Consider the following 15,603-nt stretch of genomic DNA (forward strand, 5'->3'; position numbering starts at 1 on the left):
AATTACGATATTTACTCCATACTGAGCGTTGCATTCCTGCCAATGCTAAGAACCTTTTTCAAGAAGCTCAAGAAATCAGTTCCCTAGCATCATTCACTGACATCAAAAAACTTCTAACGACCCCCCATGCTATGCAGGAAAAACATCCTGACAGACAGGCATCTCACACGACGAGGTCCATGTTGCCCACAAATGAACACTTCAGAGGTGTGGGCTGTAACAGGTGCAGGCTGCTAATCCTTACAGTCAGTGAGAGCTCTCACTAATAACTAAAAAACCATTTGGATGAACTATGTACATGGTAAATCCATGCTTGCATTATAGAATCTATGTTTAAACCCAGCAAATGAAATTCTAGAGATGTCAAGATATAAACACTTGTACACAACAGCCTTGTGAGTAACTGCATTGATCTCTAGTTTTCTTTTTCTAAGCAGAAAACTGTCACATATGCTCATCTCTGACAACTGTCTGCATCCTTTAGCCTTGACACACTATATTCTGTTGGCTATTTTCAGCTTTTGACTCAGAAAAAATATTTTTAGGGATCAATCAGTAGTCTTTAAAGCTGGTGGACAACTCTTCTAAATTATTCCAATCTGTAGTAATTTTCTTTTAAATTTGCTTCCCTAATGTTGTGTCCTATTTTCTCTGAAGTCTAGTTATGATCCAATGCACAATTAAACGGTCAGAAACATCTCAACTGAATTGGATATACTCGAACAAACTCTGGGTTTTTCTCGCTTTAATAGATTTAAACAGGGCGAAAAACAAAACCAAAGAGAATTACTATTTCCTTTGTTTTTCTGAGCCACAGCAGTATTCTGTTCACTTTGTCAAAACTATACACTCTTTTTGTGTTATTTTCTGAAGCTAAACCTTTAGAAAGAAGGTAACTACAGAATACCAGCAATTTAGTGGCCTCTATCTTTGACATATTTTTTTAAGCCTCTTAAACTGTACATAAAGAAATACGACAGAGGGTGATCAACTTCAAATACTGACCTTAAAAGGAAACTATACCCAAAAAATCAGAATCCTATGAGACATAGTAAACTGTGTTATAAACTTAAAACCTTCAACAACACCTGAATTCAGATAAGGACACAATCCTGCTGAAGAGACCAAACAGAACAAAACTGTCTTATTACTTAGTTTCCACTTAAACTGGCTTTACAACTCTCTTTTTAAGTGTTTCATGCTCTACTACTGCTCTCAGGAATTTATAACAAACCTCTATTATAAAGAGGATAAATAATGCAAAAGCATTTCACAGAAATTTTTACTGAAGATGAATCAATCCAGAATTTCTTATGACTTGTACTCTTAGAAATGGTAAATAGAATATTTGTTAGTTGGTTTTTTTCCCTACAAAAACATATTTCAGTACTAGTAAATCACAATATAAAGCCATCTAATTTTAGTGAGTAGTTATGTTTTAAAGGTGCCACCAGGCTAATGAGCCAAAGCTTAACAATTTGACACAACTGAACAAGTGCTGATGCCTGCATGTGAGGTGGCTGTAGCACTTGATCTTGCGGTATCAGCAGGAACAGTTAAAACAGATGCCACAGCTAATTTCATGGATCATGGTGCCTTCAGGAAAGAAGTTGGATTTTTCATTTTCCATGAAGACTTTAATGCTTTATTTAGAGGATTTCTGACACGTAAATTAATCTGCATCTGGGATATAAAATAAAGATATCAAGAAAAAATGAAATTAGTATTGTATTGGTATTGTATTTTGTGATGCAGATAAAAAGCAGCACAGTTGGGTAATTACTGTACTTTGAGGCACATAGGATTGATCTAATAATTTTGTTACTATATGTTTTCATAAAGCTGATTCATCAAGAATACCAAAAAAAAAATCTGTATTTATGAATAAAAAACCTGCCTTCTTGGCAGTGAAAACAGTCAAGATATGAAAATGTATCACTTGGAATAGATTTAGGTCATGCTGACATTAGTACATATTCTTACCAAGAGTCTGAGTAAAGTTGTAGTAACCTACATGAAGACTCAAAAATAGCAGGACTGTTTTGCATGCAAAGTAAGGATGGTGGATTTTTTGAAAATACATCTTTCCCTTGCGTAAAAACACTGAGAAGCATGTAATAATTGTCCTGGAGAGTTATTGTTAAGTAACTTTTTCTAATACTGTTACATTTCTTTCTAACACTGCATCATCATTTGAAACTTTGAGAAATTATCGCAACTGGAAATGAGCGATGTGAACACGGCCTAGCTGTCATCATACCTTCAATGCACAGACAGGTATCTTCAGAGCATGCACTACCACATTAAAATGTTCAGTAGTGCTTTAACACTACACCAACCAAGAGGACAATGGTTCTCAACTGTGAAAGTGTGTTCAAACATTTATGCGAAAATAGCAAAAGTGGAACAGCAAATCAATATTGTTCTTCTGTCTGTATGCTCAGGAGAGGTGATAAAATGTTTTTTAGAGAAAACTTGTACTTTTATATGTAAGAACTGATTCTATATTTATTATTGAAAAGTTGTATTGCAACCAAATAAGGATATGCCAAGTAAACTTTTCTCCTTGAGTAGTAAGTTACTGGAATATTTGCTTAAAATTAGCTCAAGTAGAAACTAGTTACCATGACAGAGGCCAGCTTCAAGGAAGAAATGAGATCCAACATGTATGCTAAAAAAAAACCTGGGCCACCATATCGCCAGGATATTAACTGTAATTAACACATTAAACTTCTGTCAATTTCAGTGTAGCAGCTGTAGAAACATCAGCAATAGCTGCCAAAGACAGACTTTTTAATCCCTGTCTTCTGAAGGACTTTGATATTTTAAAGAAAATACTAAAATTCTAGCAGCTATTAGAACAGTCATTTCAGAAAACTGATACTGCAACCATTTAACAAGGAGCACAGATAGCACAGTTGAAGTAGTAAATAGGATATTGAAATACTAAAGACTCAATTAATTTTACTGAGAACTGGTTGCCAAAAGGGTATCACATGTTCTTTAAAAACCACTCAGTTTACAGCCTACTTGAAGAGGACTCCATGAATCTCATTGATCCACTTTCAGAAGAGTACTGAACCATCATCAGTCCATTCCTGAGCTTCCTAAGGCTCTCAAGTAGCTTCACTGTTCAATAAACTGACATACTTACAGAAAAAATAATTCAGAATCAGGTTATGCAATTAGCACCACATGTTTTATCTTCAAAAAATAAGGAGAAGGAGCAAATTAAGTAATTTAAAGTGTAATTACCTGATTTACAAAAAAACCCTGATTTTTCTAGCAGTTATCTCCCACTAGTGAGTAATGAAAGACTTTTTAATATTACTGCATATTGACAGCATAAAAAAAGTGTCAGCAAAAAAATATTACCATCACATCAGTAATTGAGACACAAACATAGCAGCATCCTGTTAGCTTATTTGTACATTGCATGAACAGAAAGATAATGCTGATCCAGATACTTAGCATATGATCTGCATCTCTTTGCTTATTTATTCTCAATACAACTACTGTGACACACTTCTAAAGCCTTTAATGTACCATAAGATTGGCAAGGCCCCTTCATTTACATAATTAAGGCAATTATAGCCATTATAATCGAATGCAACACCATTTTAATAGTCTGGACTATATTTAAGCTTCCAGCTTTATAAGCCATGGAAGCTGGTTGGCAAAGAGCAAAAGAAAATAATGAATATATCCTAAAAAAGCATGCTCTCACGACTACCTAAAATAGTTTAATAGAGTTTGTTGTGCTACACAGACTAAGCTTTCCAAATAATTTGGGTGTTTTGGGGACTCTAGGACCGAATTTGTTCAAGAATTGTTCCAAGATCTTAGTTAAAGTTACAAAACATACAATGAAAACAGCATTAATTATCTTCTTTCATCATAACAGCTTGCCTAACTCTCCTAAAATTGCAGCAACACACACAAAACCACAGGCTGATACACTGTAGATAACTTTTCTGCTTCTAAAGGCATATTCACCATTTGGGCTTCGCCTCCTACTAAAACACAAGGGGAAAGGAAGTAAAGAAATCAATCAAGCTAATCAAAATTTTCATAATACATCATTTTGAAGCAACCTCTTACAGAAAAATCTTTTCCTCTGTGTATGCATACTTTATAGTAGTAAGAAAGCAATTCTAAATGACTAATTGCTCACCTTGTATATATTGAGTCTTTACCTAAAAAGAAGCAGTGTATAAATGGCCCTGAGTGCCGGAAGAACCCCACAGAAATCAAGGATTACAAAAAAGGCAATGCACTCTAAGCATCCACCCCACGTGAATAAGCTCACTCCCACATATTTAGAGTGAACCAGCTAGCTTTGCTCGAGATGCAGTTTGGGAAGTTCACCCTGAATTGCTCCCTACACACCAGATGGAAAAGGAATCCCATGCTCTGCCTAGCTCCTTGAACATGCACACCTGTTCTCTAAGCCACAACTTGCACAGGACATATATGTCCTTGCTGTCCTGTGATAAGAAGTACTCACACAGTGAGCAGAGACGCAACACTGACATTATTTTAGAAATTAAAAACTGTATTACACAAATACTTTTAACACAGGGCCAGATCTGCCAGTTCAACACTCACTTGCTGGTAACAGAAGAAACATCAGAAGCAAATTCTGAAAGTGCAACTCACCACAGTAGGACAGAACTGCTTTCCAGGGCATTGTTACCTTAAGAATTTTCCATTTAGAAGTAAATTCATGGATGTGATGTACATACCTGGATTTGACAAAGCTGTATAGATTTGAGTACCCAAAGCTTCAAAAGCGGCCATAAAAAGTGGAATGACTTGGAAATAAACAGGCCAAATTAAGAGCAAAGACCAGGTGGTTCTAGAGAAGACTGCTATTGCAAAGGCACTTGGAACTGTGAGCAAAGAGCTGTTTCCAGTGATGGGTATGCAGTAGTCTCATCTTCCCTTCAGTGTCATAGCTCTTTGCAAAATTGACAACAACCATTCAGCTAACAATCCTTTCTCAGTCATACACTTAATCCTGGCAACAATAAAATGTTCTTCTTCAAAGCATTCTTGAGTATTTTCTGCAGTGTTATGGGGATTATTTTTCATAAACACAGCATATACAGTCTAGTCTTTTTTATATAAACAATATTATTGTGGAATGGACAATCTTCCCATAATTCTTCACTTCTTCCTTGTAACAGTCAAGCTCAATGGAATTTTAATTTGTTCCACAATTATGATTTCATTGCAGAAAATAGCAAAAATAAAGACCACTGCTCAAGCACATTGTACCATTTCTCTTGGTTTTTTTACACTGTCAGCTCCACTCTGATATGAATTAGAGGTATTCTTTTTACTAGAATCTCTGCCTCATTGCTCTACCTGAATTTGTAATATCACTTCTGCACAACACATACTTCTACCACTTGTTTCCCAATATCCTAATCCTTGTAAGAACAGAAAGAAAAAGCAAAAATCTTTTAGCCAGAATATCATCTACCAATATACTAACCAATTCTAGTTATCCTTTTCCAACTATAAAGGTGTTTAAAACGAAGTGAATACACACTGTTCCATGCAGAATAAATTTGAAATTATAGGAGAAATGGGCATCTGGAGCAAAACTGATAATGAAGTCACTTGTACAGCCTAATAACAGCTTACACAGCTGCACCTCCATTTCTCCAGATCTTCAGACACAGCCACAGGCCCTTCATCTCTTCCACATCACACATGGACAATCCCTGTAATACCAAGTAGCCTGTAAGACTCCTTTCCAATCTTTCCCAGCTTCCAGAGGAAGGAAGACCAGGTATGTGGGTGTGCTCTGGCCAAGCCCAGGCCAGGTGAAAAGGGACCCAGGGATTGTGGGCAGATCAGTCCAGATCACTCTCACTCCAAACACATTCTCTGTCATTCTAAACTACATTAGATTGCTGCTAATCACACTACATTACATTACTACTAATGATAGAGAAGTCTCTTTTTAGAAAGTCTTAGCATGGAGTTAGATTAATGAAGATACTGCTGACAATTTTACTTGGTTCAGTGTCACTTGAGAAAAAAAAGATACTCAGTTGAAAAATTTAGAAAAGACTCATGCAAAAAATTTATCTTGGCACTGAAGAAGCAACCAATAAAATTAGCTCCGCTGAGTTTCTGTTATTACACAAACACAATAATAAATCCTAAATAAATGCCTTTTACAAATACAGTAACACAGGATTTTTGTGCTAGCAATTCCCTTCCTGTCACAGACATGAAAATATTTTACAGATACAAATGAATTGTTGCAAAGATTATTAGTCTGCTATCTCAAAAATAATCTACCATTTATAAAATATCTAGTAAAGCTCTAAAATCTGGTAAAACAGTAGTATTTCTTATTAACGATCAAGTAAAAAATGGTCTATCATTCACCTTATATACAACAGAGAAAAAAGAGACATTCTTAATGAATTAGGCTGACTACATTTCAAAGCATAAAAATCTACAATACAGCCATTTTCACTTTATCTTCAAATAGCTTCAATCATATATAATATATACTTACAGCTCACCATTACTTTAAATGTATATAGCAAATTTAGAAAGGCGAAAAATAGTATTTTAGCTTGCATGCTTGGTTAAATATAGGTCAAAGATGAATAGCTTTAAGACTGAAAAGCAAAAACTACGTATTCTAGTACAAAAAGCAATAAAAGTAAAATGAACATTAACTTTTAAGTCAATACCCTCTGAAGAACTACAATGGAAATACAATAACACATTTTAGTTTTGTAGCCCCTTTAAAATCAAAAGGTTTCAGAAACAGTAATAAAATAGTGTTCAGAAACATTAGTAGGGTAAGAAGGCTTACCTATGGATAATGTCTTTTCCTCTAACAAGGAAACTGAGTCACAATGTTAGAGCCGATTTACTTTTAAATCAATAGCAAGATTCACACTGATGCCAGCAGAAAAGGCAAGAGCAGAAATACGCGCCCAGATTCAATTTTTATTGTGAGCCCACAATGACATCAAGTTCAAGCTGTGTATATCAAAACAGGTAAGACAAACTCCTGGATCTGAGTGCTTCCACTGATACCACTGATCATTATGTTCTTGTATTTCAGGCTTCATCTAAACACCATTTTGAGAAAAATCAGCAACATTTTCTAATGAAAATTAAGCAACTAAGAAAGCATAGATATTTTCTTTTGTTGTTACATTCTATAGAACTACAGTAGCAATTACATAAAAAATATCTTACTGAATATAAATGTATGGCTAAGAAGAACAGTAAACTATAGAAGGCTGATAATTACCTAGTGCAAATTTAGCTCACATATATAAAATGTTGCTACCACCTATCCTCCCAGACTACCAAGACCACCTCCTTTCATTTACTGTGCATAACCCTAAGAGAAAGTTAACAATTGAGAGCAGCTTGCCCATGATGAGAACCAGCACACTTCCCTTTGTGTTTCTTTTCATAGGCTAGTCACTTTATTTTCTGTAACATGCATGACAGTGTGAAATTAAATATTATAATTAGACCTTTTCAGATATATTTTAAAACATAACAATATATTTGTAAATAAACCCCAAACAGCACTATTACATACCATCAATTTTCTTTGGTTGGTTTTGCCTTATTTCAAGTTTGAAAGTTACATTTTATCCTTGGCCAGACCGCATGAACCTCTTCATCTTACACATGGGAATTTTGCTCTCCGTTTCATACAAATGGCCTCTTCTGGCTACCCCATAACTGGTCACTGATAATATCAGGCCTAATTGGCCTAGCACATGTTGGTTTGAATATGGATTCTTATTCTACTGATGTCGTGTAGTTACTTTTTCAGAAGAGAAAAAGGGAATTACAAAACAGTATTGTCACTGAAAGGCAAAAATACAAAGAAGAGATTAGGGAGTTAACAAGTTAACAAGTGTCATTTTTGGCCCTCAACCTCTTTATTTGTGAAGTCTGGGAATCAGTCTGTTCTCTCTGAATGAAAACAAAATAAAAGCTCTTTTTTGGCATCTATACCTGTACTATATGAGGAGTACCACAGGTCACGTATTGAAAAGATGATGCAATGCAAATTAAATCAGAGGATTTCGGAGGGTGCTGCTTGGTTATTTGTCCCTCTATTTGTTTTTCAAGCACTGAGACACACAGAATGAAGAAGTACCCACAGTGCCTTTAATCCTACTCTTATTTATCCCCACCTCTACATAGCAATTAACAATTCAGCAATATCCAGTATGGAACAGAATGCAGCTGAGAGAGCAGTCATATTCTGTGATTGAAGTCTTTCAGACATGCTAACTGAAAATACTTTCAGCATGCAATGTTGCCTTTTCACCTCCTTCTGGCAAAAGCTTAGAATCCGAGTATGACATTTATAAGGGCTTCCTTGTTACCTACACAGTCCTCCTCATATGCTGAAGTGAAGAGAAGCCCTTTTTTTCTTCCATGAATATAAGTCTACCTCTCCTATTTTAGTGAAAATACCAAGGGAGCTCTTAGCACAGGATTTATCAGAGATTAACTCAGAAGTTATTGAGAATGAATTCTTCTATTTCAATAGCTAATAAAAATGCACATTCAGTATTTTACTAACAATCCTATAGCTTTTGCCATTTAAACTGCAGGACCTTCAGTTGGCCCTGAGCTTTTGGATGTCCCAGCTGAATCTTGACTCTGTGTCAGGGCAGAAACACAGCCTTATTCCTATGATGAAGATATCCAAAGACATAACCCAGGAGGACGCTGTAGTACACCTCAGCCAAATCTCTGAAATAGACTGGTTGGGAGACGAGGATCCTGGGCATGTCATGGCACACATTTGTCACAGTGTTAGTGTAGCTTGACAGGGAAACAAAACAAAGCACTCTGTCCAAAGAGATTTAGTTTTAAGAATAATTAAATTTGCCCAATGTATGTAACTCTGGAGTGGAGCAAATTTGAGATAACTGACAATGAATGCTTTTCTTAGATACCTTTAAAGGTCTTTGACCACAGCCAAGAGCTGTCAGCCATACACTCGCTGACTAAATTTCTGCAGAAATGCCCGCGGTCTTCACTGACCATATTCCTTCAGACTGACATGCACAGTGGGAATTTGTCATCTGTGCTGCCAAACATCTCATATTCAGGTGACAATAGAGCAACATACCCCAGGTATTTAGCCCAAGCAAGCACAAAACCAAACAAACCAGTCCAGAAACACTATCACGTACCTTAAAGGTTTTACATGTAATTAATATTTTATACAATTTTTTATTTACTTATTTAATCAGTAAGCCTCTATGCAACCTAAATTACAAGCAAAGGAGACACAGAAGGAAATGCCTGCAATGATGCAGTAAGTGCAGTACCATTTAAGGCAGAGTGAATAATCTCTCTCTCAATTTCTGAATGGAAGTGAAACACTTTTATTTCAGAGACTGATGTATTCCTTCCTCTGCATCATTCTGCAGCTGCTGAAAGATATTAAATGCTACAGTTGATCATACAGAACGCTGTTATCTGGGACCTCCCTTTTTATTTTCTGGAAGGTGGGATATAAAACATCTCACTCCTCCAACCTCTACTTTCCTAAAAAATAATTACCAATCTAATATAATTAATTTTTTTTATCTTAACTAGTAATCCAATTACAATGATAGTAAAAAAAAAAAAAATCCAAGGAAATATTAAGACTGAAAATAAGGTAAATTTCTACAGAAAAAAATTATAAGAGAAAACAAATCCTGGCTCATGACAGTCCTACCCTGACTCCTCAAGCAGTATTCCATTTAATCCAGAACTGCTCTTTCTGTCAGCTAGAAAATGTAAGGTATTATACTATAAAAACACAAATATAGAAAGGCCTTATATATACCACATGAAATGACACAGAATTTTAACTCTGTTTACTTCTTATGTCCTTTTTTCTAAGATGTATATTTCACAGACTGCCTTATTTCTTTATGTAGAAAAAACCCCACAGGTTTTGATCAATACCAATAATGAACAGTATTACTATACATTATATTAATTATGAATTAGATATCAATTAACTAACAGTACAAAATCACTTTCAGCTGTCCATCTTTTTTCTATTGCAATGTCTTGAACTAAAACAATGTCATGTTCCACAAATGTATTCTGAACAATTATTTCAGAATATGAGTACACTGCTGTAAAGATACATTTCACATTTTGTGAAAAATTCCCATAAGCAAGAAAATGCTTCTGGAATCATGTCGAGTTATCACTGAGTTTGTTAGGGAATTGCAACAGTCATTAATGATATTCATTAGCATCAAAAGAAGCTGATGCACCTGAGATAAGTATTTTGAATATATTAACTTGCAAAACAAAACACTGTGAAGCAGGGAGTTCACTTGTGACTACAGATCACTCAACTTTTTGTTTTTTGCTTTTTTCCATCCAGTATTAAGATGACAAAAATAATAATTTCTTTTTTTCCAACAGGATGGTAAAATTCCAACTCAAAAGCCTTGAAATCAGTTAAGAACTTGAAAGAACTCTCCCATAATCTCACTCTTTCAATCAGATTTGAAAATTTACAGTTTTATTTTCTTGGAGAAATGTTGGCAATACACACTTATGTTACACAAATTTGACCATTTCAGTGTCTATTCATGGGTTTAAAAGGAATACACTACAATTCAAACACGAACCAGAAAGAAAATTAAACTAGAATAAAATTGTTGTCTTGATAAAGCACAGTTGAAAAAAAGAATAAATTAAAACTAGTGAGAAGTACCAAACAACAGAAAAACATGCAGAACTAATTTTGTTTGAAGCCCCACTTTTTTGAGGAAATAAATTGCATAAATTAAAATGAGAATCTGTTAATGAGACAATACAGAAAATTCTTATTTCTTTCACCCTGTTTCTTCCCTGTTTTAGAGGTCATCCAATTTTCCCTGAAGAAATCTTGCTAATATTTTAATCTCAAATTGGCTGAAAGGAAGCATGCTTTAAATAAAGTCAAAATAGCCAACAGCTAAAAGCTTTTTAAATCACTGAAAGAGGTGATGCAGGTCGGTGAATTGTACATTGCTAAATAAATGTAACAAAGCTTCAAGTAAATGTGCTACTGCAGTAGGTGAAAAAAAATAGCTTAAAATGTGAACTCTAACAGGTAGCAGCTAAGTCTGTGGGCATATGTGAATTTCAAAATTGGAACTTTTGGGCCCTCCTTGCTGGCTGCAACTGGTATGGACTGGTATAAATTTTGATAAAACAAAAGGGGCACATTAAATAAAGAGATGTGGAACAGAATCAACCAGTATGAGGCTGATAGTGCATTGCACCTCTACACACAGCCTATTTTGATTGGGAAAATTGGGGCAGGGACTGAAAGGATGGATCCTGGAAGAACAGCTTCCAGGATGAATTCTGGAAGAAGAAGCCTTCCCTGAAAGAAGACATTTAAGATCCTGGCTGCTGGAAAGATGATGGAAGTGAGGAGAGATTGTGGAAATCAGCAAGATGCACTCAGATGAACACTGAGGGAGTCCCAGGGACTGTGGCCAGATACACCTTGGTATCTCTGTGCAGCTTCAGAGCAGAAACCAACACAATTTTCTGCCTGACTTTCCCAGGTCACCAGTAATCCCCCTGCTTGGAACAAGAGTGAGAGAGGCAACGCAAGTTGTGAAATCAAGTTGAGTAAAAGCAGTATCTCATCAGTTATTGAACAAATCGCAGCACCCAGATGCACTATTGGCTCTTGCTTACTCTGTTGTGCATGTGATAGTTACAGAACAGGCTAAACTTCATTGCAAGGGGAGGTCTACCAGTTCCTATGCATTCTAGACAGCTGAATATGAAAGCTAAGCACACTTACTACCCAAAGGGGAAGCAGAAAAAGGATTGATGTGTACTTGTTTTCTGGGCAGTTGGGAACAGAGGGGGAGATGGGTGACCTGAACTGTCAAAAGGTAAAGCAGATGAGGTGTCATATGCAGAGGTAAGTGTTAAAGGTTAACAGGACTTGTACATCCTTAAAAATGAGTGCAACATTTGCATTCACCCCATGGACTGGTCTCACACTTCCTTATCCCAGTGACCCCGTTGGCAAGACCACACTTTGCATCAGGTGCATTTGCTCTTACCCATCAGACTGAGGAGCAGGACAAGCAAGGGACAGGGCTTACTGTATCTCAGAGCAAAAGGACCATGACCACTATTTGGAAAAAAAAAAAAAGGTGCCCACACACTGCCAAGAGGGCAAAAGACTCCTTGGTTTTGTAAAAATGTGCAGTGCACAGAATCCTTCCTAGTTTCTGGTGCCACATAACCACTGGGGAAAGCCTCAGAAGCGCTTAGAAAAATGAAGATCTTCAGATTCCAGCTCAGTGAAATCCCTTCATTCACAACTGTGCAAGTCAGTACAACCTGGATACCCCAGATCCTGGAACATGCTTGAAAAGGAGACTGGGGCAAAAGCAGGACATGAGGTGATGGCTGTGCCCAGAAAACAAGATGCCTCCTCACGTCTCTTATTTAACACCTCTCTCACAAGTGGTAGTACTTCCCATTCATTCTGCTTTACCTTTTTTTTTTTTTCTGCTTCTGCACAACTTCCAAAGCCCTCCCTCTCTTCTGTACTGCCCATATTCATTTATTTCTAACTTTGTTCCCCTAATACTGCTTCTAATGTTCTGCGGATGTCCCCCTCTCATTTATAACCCTAAGTTTATTTGTCTTTTCTGTCTCTTTTTAAAAATTACTGGTGTACCTGTTGTGGTTTATACTTTACATAATACCCATTGCTTTCCCTAAATTATATTCAAAACAAAGATGACAAAGAAAGATTTTTATTTTATTGTGGGTTTTGTTGTTGTGGGGTTTGGGATTTTTTTGCTTGTAACTTTTGTTTTTCTTAACAACTTCTACATCTAGATACAGATCAAGTTCTTAGCACTCTCATTTATGGATTTAACCTAAGAGCCCCTGCACATCAATTAGGTTCAATGTTTCTAAATGTATCATTAAAATGAGACAGCCTTCACAAAAGCCCAGATGTCCTCACCTGCCTCCTGCATTCATCAGAGATGTGGATTAGAAAAACTTGATAGTTCACTTCCAAGTAAGAGTATCCTATGATTTCATTATTAGGTTTACATATATTTTAAGAAGAAAATCTGTTTTTCTAAATACTAGTTTAATTTCACTTCCCAAAGGACTATGGGGATCCACACCAAGACTATTCTGGGAAAGTTCATAGACATAGCTTGCTCTCCAGCTACACCAAAAAAAAAAAATTCAGTAAATTTTCTATCTGAAAAGATGAACAATTGTCCTAAATAGCCTAGGCAGGGGATGTATTTTAGGAAGCCCTCACTTAAGTCATCCCTGAAACAGGAACAGTAACCTTACTTTGCCTGTTTGGCTTCATCAAATTTGTAAGCAATTGACATATATCTGCAGCATAGAATCATGGAGTCACATACACGTTTAGGTTGGAAAAGATCTCCAAGATCACCGAGTCCAAATGCTACAACACTTTACAGAGCTCCACTTACAGGCAAAAATTGCATTCTTACAACTTTTGTTATAAGAACTTCTGTTGTAAGAAATTTGGTATTCTGTAACAAAAAAAGATGAAATTTCACTGAGGATACTCAGCTCACTTTCATGTTTCTCAAGTTTCCTGGCTTTTGGCCTTGTAACGAAAATAGATTAACAAATTTCAGCATTGCAATAAAATGCAGCATTTGGAAAAGCCCTGTATTTTTCTTGCTTTGACAATCTGTCAGGACAGGATTAGTGTTAATTCCCAAACCCAGGAGACCTTTTTTTTTTCCTCTTTTACATAACTAGGCACAAGTAATCTTGACCCCTTGGCAGCTTAAGTCATCAAGAGTTCATTCTTAATATAAAAAAAATTCCAATTTTTGAACCAAAAAAAATTTGTCTTTACATTTTTTCAGTGTTTTAGTACAGAAGTACGAAAAACAGAATATGCTTGAAAGAACATACACAAGGACGAAGATAAGTGCATCAGGTGAAACAACTTCCAGCAGAGAAAATGCTAACCTTATTTTGATAAAAACTAAGGGCAGTGATAGCATATTAAAAGACTAACACTGGAGAATGGTAAGCCTACTACTCACAGAGAGATGTTTTTCGCCTCACCATCTTAATTTCCACTGTTAAGCAAATATTCCCATATCCATCCTGAAGGCACAGAAATTATTGCTAGTGGATACTGCAACCACATTCAGGTTACACTGTATATCTTATCAAAGGGGCCACATTAGCCACACCATGCTGGGTCTTCCAGTGCTTTTCATTCCGTTCAACAATGCAAGCAGATGACATATTTATCTATTTATTTTCAAGATACTACATGAAGTTGTAAATTAATGCTTTAAAAAACATCAAGACTATAATTTTACAGAGGGGTTACAGCACAGGGAGTATTTAATTACATATATTCAATTAATATTTAATTACACAATCAATTATATTGCCAAAGATGAAAAAAGGAACCTAAAGAAGCGTTTCAGAGCAGTTTTTTAATTCACTTGTATGCCTGCACACAGTTTAATCTTTATCATGGTCATCTTCATTGTTAGAAGAACATTAATTTGTTTTTTAAACTAAGAAAAAAATATAGTTTTGGCAGTAGCTACAGATTATAATGGAAACAGTAAGACTATCCTGCCCAATAAATCTGGAATAGTGCTTCAAACTAAAATGAAATATCAACGTTAATGCAATATTTGTTCCTTTTATTGCTACAAGGTTGCTACAAGAAAAAGCCCATCACCTTCAAAAACTAATTTTGCTCTGTTTTCAATGTTATTTGTTCATAAAGGTTCTAGCTTACTCATCAAAAGTGTTACTATACAGAAAGAACAAAAAAATGCATCTAACAGAGATCAGTCTAAAGAAATTTTTAAAATGCAGATCTCCAATCATGCTTTTCTTGGCAAATTCAGGTCCATGGTAGCCTAAAACCTCATGGCAGCTCTCTATTCAGAAGCACCAAAGACAGTATCATGTTTTATTAACAACAACCTTCCATAATCACTTGGAGCCACTGAAATACAAATATGTTTAGCCACCATTTCTTTTTTCTCCAGTTTGTTCCAGTTGCACCAACGGCTAAGAAGCAATGCCAAAGCAACTTTATTCTAGCAGCCTAATCTCATGCATGGTCCAAAAGGAAGCTGATTTATTCCTATCAAGCAATTTTCAAATGAACTCACATAATACAGCATTTACTAAGTTCTACAGCGAAACTGCTTGCTCCTATGACCAGCAACAAGGACTTCCAAGTTTCCTTCCTTTCTATCACACTTTGTTTTCTTCTTTTCTATTCACTTGAAAACACTGAGGAGCAAGGAATTCATTTCTTCTTTGTCTTAAATCCACCTATAAGCATCTCACGGAGTATTAAATAGCAAATGAAAAAAGAACAGCAGTAACTCATACTACAATAGCTCATTTGAAAAATACCATGGTATTTTACTATAGGTACAATTTCAAAACCCTTGGCAAAGGAACAACGTTGAACAAAATAAAGCAGGTTTTATTCAAGAATAATCAGTGTTTCTGATAACTGTAATATTCTGTGAGAAATACCTTCCTTCCTTTTCA

At 35.8% G+C, this 15,603-nt stretch overlaps 1 protein-coding gene across 14 annotated transcripts in view; it reads right to left on the reverse strand.

Annotated features, from left to right (window-relative positions):
* Positions 1-15,603, reverse strand: part of SPOCK3 (SPARC (osteonectin), cwcv and kazal like domains proteoglycan 3) — a 409,610-nt gene that overhangs the window by 39,815 nt on the left and 354,192 nt on the right. The gene's annotated exons all lie outside the window — the stretch shown is intronic.

Source organism: Aphelocoma coerulescens, chromosome 4 (assembly GCF_041296385.1).
Source record: "Aphelocoma coerulescens isolate FSJ_1873_10779 chromosome 4, UR_Acoe_1.0, whole genome shotgun sequence".
In the NCBI taxonomy this organism is placed as follows: domain Eukaryota; kingdom Metazoa; phylum Chordata; class Aves; order Passeriformes; family Corvidae; genus Aphelocoma; species Aphelocoma coerulescens.